Consider the following 10,303-nt stretch of genomic DNA (forward strand, 5'->3'; position numbering starts at 1 on the left):
CAGGAAATTTATGTGAAAGCTGTGAAAAGTCTATATATATATATACATATATATATATATATATATATATATCTATGTTTCTCAGTGCCAACTATTCGGTTTCTCTGGAAGATTTCCAGGCTGTTCACATGCCCTCATTCACTGCATGTGTTAATTGGATAGCTAGAGTAGATTAAGCAAGGAAAGGTTTGCTTGTCTTAGAAACATTCAGATAAAAGAGTGAAGCACAGACATCCTTTCATAAACTGTGAATACATTTGTGATAATGGGGAGAATTTCCACAGCAGATCAGTCAAAGTGCCATAAAGTCTGCCACTGTCAAAGTTCACAGGGTGGGAGGTTCAGCTGTGTGTCGTGCTCTCCGTCTTTCTCCTAACTAGAGCCTCGCATGGAGGCTGTGGGAATGGACCAAAGGAATCCTCCCAAAAGAGAACAAGGGGCGAGAAACACAAATCTGTGGTCTTGTGTCTTGTGGGTACAGTATGTGAGTCAGAGGAGCAGGGTATAATGTCAGCCTCTCTCTCATGCCCCCAGACCTTCACAACAAGTCACATCAACTTTCCCTGGGTTGGTGGTAGTGGTGGGGGGTTATAAAGGGTAGGAGGAGGTGGGGTCTCGGTTATGGGGGTGTTGGCACTTTCAACTTGTGTTGCTTTTTCATGGACAGGAGCAGCTGTTAAAATGTTATCCTACCATTCTGTCCAACCACACAGTGTTTCACAACTGGCTCAGCTGTCCCATGTTTTGTTTCGCTGTCTCCTGTGATCTTGACTTTAACTTTGAGAGCCTTTTCAAGAAATGAACAGAGCAAATTCTAAAAGTGGGCGAGATTGTAGAGGTTGTTTAGACGATGCAGAGCTTTGGGGCACAAAAATACTGCAATAGATATGAGCATAACACCAACTTTTTTTGTATTTGTTTTGAAACATGCAAAAAAGTGCACAAGTCAGAAGATCAAAAGTAGACTTAAACATTCCTTCAGCTATGCCATCAGAATATAAATACACATCCTCAGCCTATAAACAGAGTCTGACCACTTAGCCACTTGAATCATTTTTCAGTTTTTGTGGCGCATCTTGACTTGAGCGCCGTTGTACCCAAATGTGAGCGTGTCAGAGGACCAAAGATGTCGCTGCAGGAAGAACCGAGCAAATTGAAGGTGACAGGCCAAACATATGGCGCTGAACATGCCAAAATGCTCTACACCTAGCCAGGCTTTAGCCAAAATCCTACATCTAGCCTCTTTAGTCGGCCCTAAAGCCTGATGTATGTCTCTGGGACCACCATGGCAGCTGCCAACACTCACCGTCTGCTCTCATCAGCTCCCACACAGCTAGAAAACTCTGTGGCCATTGTGGGTTTGCGCTGCAGTGTGTTTTTGTATCATGTGGACATCATGTGGTGAGATTTAAACTGAAAAGAAAAAAGCCTGCCATCCTGTATTCCAGTAGAAAAGCAGCTCCACTGCCACCCTTTTTGTAAAGGCTCCAGAGCTAATGCTTGGTAATTCGCTGGTACACTCAGCGTGGATGAAAAGGAGGGAGTCTGAGTGCCAGCTTTTCCACGAAGTGACATCTCACTCTTATGTCGCCTTCGAGTTGTTTTGTCTTACTGGCAAGCCTGCTGAAGATGGTTTAGTGGTTCAAATGAACTGTTTACACAACACCATCTGCCCCAAGTTCCTTTTGTAACATGCAAACAAATTGGTCGCCTCAGTTCTGAGTGAAAATGCGACCCATAATTGAGCGATTCGAATTGCATGTTCAGAGAAAGCACTTGAAGGTTCTTCAGAAGCAGAAGGAAACGTCGCTGGTCAGCCACCACCAGCCAGTACAGTAAATGAAGCTTCCCCTGCCCTAATCACAGAACAGCAGAGAAGCGCTCATCTCCCTTATAGGTGCATGTTATTAAAACTGGCCTTTGACAAGCACGCATGAAATGAGTGCACGTAAGTGAGAGGGCCGCCCCTCTGGTTCCAATCAGTGTTGCTTGTTTGGCTAGCACCATCTGCTGAGGACCAGGCCTCAGCGGGGTGAAACTCAATCCAGATGCCTTGTATTTGGCAACACCAGCACTGTCTCATCCTATGCACCCAACTGGATTCCACGAACAGCATGGCTGATTCCTCACATGGCTGCAGAACTCTCTGTCATCTTGGCTTTGGTTGTAGTTCACAGAAACGAAGACAAAAAGTGGGAAATTAGGAGAATTCTAGTGTACTTCATTTTAAAAACATGCCCTTAAGTCTGCAAAGCCTGAATATGCTTTAGCAAGATGAGATAAATTCCTGTTTATAGTTTCATGCTCTAATATTTGAAGAAACTGAAGGATGGATTGTCCTCAAGGTAAACTTTTTGATAAAAATCCCTTCGGTTGACGCACTTTGCTCCAATTTTCAGTGTGTAAAATGAGAATAGAATGAGGTTAAACAATCATAGTTTGTGTGCAAACCATGTTTGGAAAATACTCCACAGATAAATCAGTGCATGAACAGACAGACTGTACTTTATCAGATCAAGTGCATTCACCCACCCACACGCACATATCAGGCCAGCCAGCCAGACACACACACACACACACACACACACACACACACACACACACACACACACACACACACACACACACACACACACACACACACACACAGCTTCCCTTCCACTCAAATCCTAGAAACACCCTTTGGTTGTTACACAACAGTAAAATCCTGCAGTTTGCCCCAGAATGCTCTGCTCTCTTTGAAGTTAGGAGTGGGGAATGGTGGGTCTGATGGCATCTCAGGAAGAACCCCTGCTGTAAAACTATGTCGTCTGTCTGTCCGTTCTTCCATCCATCCAACATTTATATCAGTGTTTATACAGGGACAAAGGTCAATAAGCAAACATCTGTGGTTAATTTGGCCTTGCTTCATATTAAACTATATCTAAGCGTCCTGTATCCATGCATTCATTCATTTAAACATTTACATATCAATGCATTTGTTGAATTTTCCACAAGCATCACTTGCACTTAGTTACAGTATACAACCACAGCCATTTGCACACCACAGGATACCAATTTTAAAATTTTGTTTCTATGTGCATCACAAATGTATAAAATGATCTGTGTCATAAATCTCTGTTTCGGCTGAATTACAGCATAGTACACAGTTTAAAGAGCCATACATCAAACTCTGCACTGAGCCAAAACCATTAAACAAGCCATTAGACATAATGAACTATTATTTATGGTGGGTCTAATTCTGGAGAAAGAAGCATGATGACATCAGATATTGATGGGATGGAAACTCTTCTCATGACGAATTAATCCGTCGGCAAAACTCCAGAAGTGTAGCATAAACAGAAATAGTTTCAACAGCAATTTGTGGGGGAAAAAAGTCAACAACAAAGTTGTGGCTTCGGTGAATTTGCATTCAGCATATGGAAATCAGCAGGTTGGAGTCAAATGAAGAAGTGAAAGCATTTTGTTTCCATGAGCACGTTTTCCGCAAAGACATTACTTGTTAATGAAACAGTTGTTTTTATAGTTATTTTTGAGTGTGTTTGCAAACTGTTAATTGGCTGGTTAATGGTGCATTTCAAATTAAAAGCAGGAAGATGTTTTCTTGGGAGAATTATACAGATGGAGAAACAGCACAAAGCACTTGCATTTTTGTGCTATTATGGCTTTAGTTTATTAATTTACACACAGTTTATCTTTATGTTTTTTAATAAAGTTGTTTAAAAGTGTATAAGAATCCAATTAGTCTACATTATCTGACAGATAATGAGAATAATTGGATTCTACATTATCTACATTAACTGTCAGATGTCCAAATACAATTGTATGTAAAATAAAGTTTTGGCACCAATCGGCTGTTAAAGGGTTCAAGTATCGTTCCTCCTTAAATTAAAATGTGTCATCTTAAAAACTATGATATGACACCGCTCATATTTCACCCTTCTGTTTGCGCTTTAGAGAGGCTTAAAGAAGTCATAAATTGCCATTTCGCTCTTTGTAGGCACTAGCAATGAATTTCCATCTAACCCAAGAAGGTAAATCATCTTTTTTTATGTCAGTGTTTTGTCACTTGTGTACCATACTGGCTTTGAATTTATGGTAACCAGATGCAGAAAAGCCACAAAAGGATCCAAACAAAATGATACAGTTGCTCCCTGTGTCCAAGTAAAGAACAGTAACCTCTTAAATCGTAGCTCCAGCCTGAATACTCAAAGATTTTTCCTAACTCACACATACTGAATAGTGTCTCGCAGTTTCACAGGTGAACATTAGACAGCAGCAGGGTAAATACAATTGCAAAACCTGCAGAAATGACTGTGTAACTGTAGCAGAAAGAAAACCTTGGATATCTTCTTTTAATAAATAGAGGCAGTAACTGATTCTCTGCAGTCCACATATTGGAGTCGGTTGGCCCATTACAGGAGATGTAGGTTCTAATCACATCATCTTTCCGTGTGATGAATTTAGGTACAAGTGAATAAAAGTCCTCTACATCTAATAAACAGCATGAATCCTGCACTGCTACTGGAACAGGGGCAGCAGATATGGAGAGGAGACAAAAGCTGCCTTGTGTTTCGCAGCACAGGAATGCGCAGGGAAGTCCATGCCCGCTTTCTGGACTTACTCTTATCTGATTGAAAGCACAGGGAGGCCCATGCATTTATTCAGGCTTTCTCATACAAGCTTGAAGTCTGGCTGTCCTGTGCAGCTGCAGGATAAGCAACTCAAGTTCAGCATGTGCCCCGGACAGACCTGGGAGATTGGGGAAGATAAACTTTGTGGTGACAGTTTTCTAGCAGTCCGGTGTTTCTGCACAAGAGCTGAGGCATTTTCTTTGTTTGCACTCCAGTCATGTGTTTTTGGGTGTGAAGGAAATGTGGCTGATGTAAGAAAAACTGTGTAATGACGCCCTTGTGGTTCAGTGATCCTTCCCGAGGTCCTCCATGTGTTGACTATAAACACAGGGTCCCACCTCTATATAACCTCGCTGCACTAACACATCTCATCCCTTTATCACCTTAAATACATAAATAACGTGCACATGATGGACATAAGAACAATGGATTATGCTTCTGTGATGTGCTGATTCCAGCTCTGTGTAGGAAAGAGAGGTAGGTACGACCAGCGCTCTGTCATCTGCGTGTCTCTAGAAAATCCTGTGCGGTGAATGCAGACCTCCCATAAAACAAGCCTTCCAGACAAAGGCGGCCACCTCGGCTGTACCTCCACGCAAACCTCCCACAATGCATTAAAAAGGGCAATAAACAGAGCTGCTGGCAGGCAAAGGAAGGGGAATGTCCAGGGAATAAAGAGACAGGATGGTGATATGTGATGGCAGCGGACAGACGTGGCCTGAGAATTTGTCAGCCGCTTCATGCGACGTAGCATCTCTAGGAAGCGAGCAAGCCAAAGAGGGGAATATCTGAGATGTTTATGAACTGGATGGAGTTGGAGCCTGCACAGATGATAAGAGAAGGCCTCAAACAAAGCACCAAATAGAAGAACAATGGAGAGTGGGAGGGCTTCGGAGGGGAAGGGGGCCCAGAGAGGGGCAGCTGAAAGAGCCACAGTGGAGCCGGACAGAGAGAGGACCGTGCTGACAGCACCACTCTGAAAACAGCACAGTAAATGTGTTTGGCCACAGTGTTTCAGTACTTTGCAGATCAGCTGCTACATGTTGTCATTCAGACATATTCTTACACAAAAACCTAGTTTCACCACTGTTACAAAGAAAAAATGTGAATTTTAGGAAAGGCCGCTGGGACGTGGAATGAATGAAATGAATGGACATCCTATTACATTGTTGAAAAATTCTGAAGCAGGATGCACTGGGATATTTAAATGCTTTTTGCTTGCATTTGAGGGGCTTATCACATCACCTATGCAGACGTGGTTATGATTATTACTAGCAGGGTCTTAGGCCGCATCACATACTTTGCTTTTCCTTCTGTGTGCCGCCAGCCAGAGTTTCAACTTCCACTGAGAGTTTCTTTGGTGGCAGCATCCACATTTCTCTTGATGGTTTCCAAATAAAGTGTTTATTTGCAGACAAGCTGCAACAGCAAATCTGTTTGGCATTCAATTGTAACTGGATTAAATTTTCTATCAATATCCACTTGTAGAGGCTACAGTGCTATTGAAGTTTGTCATTTTTATATTTAAACACTCACAACACTTGGTGTAAGTCAGAGAAATATCTTGGTCTAGTTCAGTCTAGGCATAAACTTGAGGCACAATGCACTGATGTAATGCAAGCTACAATCTTTTCCTGATCTTAATCAAGGTTAGGTGCAAGAATTGCATGTTTATTTCCAGCAGAAATGGTGGATATGTCAGTTTTAGTTTCCATTTGAAAGGACTGTCTAAATCTTAGCAAGAAATGCAACCTCTCTTTCCCCAAATGTTAAGAGTACAAGTGACATATCCTCACACCACCCACAGTATCCCATAATCCATTGCAGGAGGCAGTTGTTTAATAGGGTGTTCTGGGAATCCGGATCAAGTCGAAGTAATGAGTAAGTGCACCATTTGCTCTTCTGTCATGTGTTTACAAGAACAGTTTGACACTTTTGCAAATACACTGTAATTTTGATGGAATTATTCCTTTTCTTTTGGACAATTTTTTCAATATTTTTGAATTTAAATGGAAAAATATGCAGTGTTTTAATTCTGGAAAATTAGTAGATAAATTATTAACGAATTGGGATATCTTGTCTCTTGTGAACTTCTGAGCTTCCTAGAGGTACAATAACAAATGGCTTGAGGATTCTTTCAGGGATTCTGTCGTTTCGTCAGACTTGCTCTGCTTAAATCCACATAATCCACCATTGTCTATTCATTCACCAAAAATAGACTTTGATTCTGTCCAAATAAGCACAATTTTTTCTATGAGCTCAGGCTCCAAGAGTAAAACAATGAGCAGTGTAATTGGATTTATCCAAAATAATAGATGGCACGTTACATGATAAACCACCTTGAAGCTTAGTAAGGTGTTGGGCCTCCATGTGCTAGCAGAACAGCTTCATTTGGCACATTGGCATTGAATTGTCCAGATATTCTGGAACTCTAGTGGAGGACATAAATTATTCTTCTAAATAATATTCCTTCATTTGGTATTTGATCACAGTGGTGGCAATCACTGTCTAACGTACTGATCCAAAATCTGTTTGTGTGCAACTGGGTTGAGCTCAAGAGAATGTGGAGGTTAAAGAATATAATTAACATCATTTTCATATTCATCAAACTATTGAGTGACCCCTCATGCCCTATGGATTGTCACCTTGGAGACAGAATAGAAATGTTTTAATGTAGGATTAAGTTCAGAACAACTTTGTAGTGATTTTTAGTGACCCTTCCTTCTAAGAGACAAATGGACTCAAACAATGAGAGCAAAACATGATAACAGAGCAACTGACTTTAGCACTCAGTGGTTTAGGTTTTTCTTTTAATTTGTCACCCAGCTGTTGCTTTCGAGTTAGACAAGAAGATTGCTAACTTTTTAATTTCTGTCTGCTATGTAATAAGCTACCACCAGAAGCTTTTGGACTTAACTTAGCCTAGCCTAGCCTAACCTGTCCAAAGAAAACTGCTCTCCAGTTAACACAATGACTATTGTTTCCTTCATCTGCACAGAAACCAAAGTGTAAAAACAACAATTAGCGATTAGTTTCACAAGGGGAACAATAACTTCCTGCAGACTCTGCCGGCCTGACAATGGCTTCTAAGTCACCCTATCTGCTTATCTAACTCTTGGCAAAAATTTGTGCATTTCCCAAAATTTATCAGCATTTCAAGGACAGCTTCCTGGTGATACACTTGTTTTCCCTTTATGTGTTCACAAGGATTGCTTAAATGCACAGATCCTGAGAAAAGGTCATTTCAGGCCACTCAGATTCAACGTGGCCTTCACAGTCTCACCCAGAGAAAGTGGGTCCAGCAGCTGATTTGGGACACAGCTAATGCCCTTGATTTTTCATGTGACCCATTAAAACAAACAAACAAATAATGCAGTGTTCCCATGAGCCCCTGGACAACCACCTGACAACAATGAGATGCATGATTCCACCTCAAGTTGTATCACAAGGTTGAATTTAAATATCTAATCCAAAAACAGTCCAGAAACCATATTTCAAAATGCATCCAGACAAAACAGTATTTGATTTGGATTTTCACAGTATTAAGCTGTTCATTACCACACATTGGGGCCATGTGACAGGTTTAAATAATGACAATAGTCCTTTTCTTACCAGCTACGGTGTCTAAGTTTATCCAGACCTCCATCGTCATAGCCTAAAGGCGTGGTAGCCACAGATTTCCCCCTGAGCCAGCGTCATGTTTTAATAGCACATCTAACTACGCCAGAGAGGCTGATAATGTTTTTCCTTCCGTTTTATCCTCATGTGAGTCGGAGCAGCATTGTCTGGTCTGCAAAGAAGCTAATGATTAATCTTTTTGGAACCGTTTGAGCCTGAATCCACCGAGCCTCTAATGAATACACTAGGCCTGTTTTTGTTCATGTTTTTTTTACATCGACTTGTCTTCCTTCCTCTGCTTTAATTAACATGTTTCTCTCTTCAAAGAGCAGTTCCCAGAAAAATACACAGAAGTTAATACAGTTCAAACTTTTCTACCCTCACGACTCGGCATGCAAATGCACTCTGGTCTCTCTGTGTTCTGTATATCAAGCTGGAACAGGTGGCACAAGCAGCACACAGCAGGTGTTTTAATTTGGCATCCTTTGTGTGCTAATACAAACTTTTACTGCACTAAGGGATTTCATGTGACCAGTCAGCCATATAATTTGCATCAGAGTAAGATCAATAGACTTCATGCACATGTAGTTTCATACTATTTGTGCTCTGAGGGAAATGGCACTCTTTGAACTCTGGAGGAACGTAAAGACAACCACACAGATTATCGGCGTTTGATGCTGCTTATGAAAAAAATATATATAATGTTTTTGTGGCCTCAGAAACCGAGGTGTAATTTGAATAGCGGTTCAAGATAATGAATTCAGATTTAAAAGCAGCTCTCGCCTTACATGCTGACTGCAGATCAGATGTATAGCTGCAAAAAAAGGCAAGTACAGACAAGTACAAGCAAGTGATGATACACTGAGGTGTCTTGAAAGTAACACATATGGTGGAGGATAAGGTGTCTGCCAGGAAAATAATGTAGACAGTGTACTATAGAACATATTGCTATGCTTTCATGTGATACCAGTGCAGACTAAAGAGCAAGAGGCAACATATAATAATAATAATAATAACAAGCAATTTCATGCCACACTTGAGGTCTTCTTGATGTGTTTTATATTGCACAGCATACAGAAATCATTATTTGAACTGCTGCTATTCAAGCACTTACAAGCTGACATACACCTTACACAACTGCGAAACATGTGGTCCTATTCTGCGGCTTTATTTTCGACAAATGGCTGGTTGAAGTTAGATCTCCTGCTGGTTGCCATTTGGTACACCACAGAGGGTGTAGAAAGATAAATCTCTTCGAAACTGTGGCTTTTTTCTGCCTGATCTCGTGGTGAAGCTACAACATGAGCCACAACCACAACAAGAAGTGGCGGAGAATTTTTTTGATTAGTATACATGTGGACCTCATATGGAGTACAACGATAAACGCAAGAAAGTATGGTCCTTCAAAGAGCCGTCGATGTCTCTTTGACATCAGCAGGTGTCAGAAACGTCTTTGTCACTGTAGTTTCAAAAAGAACAAGTGGAGATGACTTCACTGTCTTTGATGGAGTCATGAAGTATCATTTATAGTAGGGTAGATTTTGTTTGATTTCTTGCCATGAGCTGGATGAGAAGAGAAAGCTCCGACTGGCCGCCTGGTAGCTTAGCTTGGCATAAAGATTGAAAACAGGAGAAAACAGTCGATCTGGAAGGAAATAAGATCCTCCAGTCAGCAACTTTAACGCTCAATAATTAACATGCCATGTCTTGTTTGTTTAATCCGAAGAAAAATCGATGTTTGGTTTCAGGAAAAACTGTCCGCAAACTTTTAAAGATACATTTCCTACACCTTTAGCTTCTTTATTGTGTTTGCAAATGGGTATTGGTTTGAATATTTTCCATTTTAGCATAAAGGAAGGCATCTCAAGGCTGCATGCAAGCCTTATAAGTCACAGTGCTATCAGAGGAAGAGGCCCCAAAGCTATCTCATGGGGCTGGGTAGTTGCAGAAAAGGCTTATGGGAGCTGAGGGAGAAAAACGAGAAAGACTGTTTGGGGATGTTCTGCTCCGTTTAGAGCGGCAGCAGGGGTTATGCACATCCACCGTGAAGG

The sequence above is a fragment of the Amphiprion ocellaris genome, chromosome 19 (genome assembly GCF_022539595.1).
Source record: "Amphiprion ocellaris isolate individual 3 ecotype Okinawa chromosome 19, ASM2253959v1, whole genome shotgun sequence".
Lineage (NCBI taxonomy): Eukaryota > Metazoa > Chordata > Actinopteri > Pomacentridae > Amphiprion > Amphiprion ocellaris.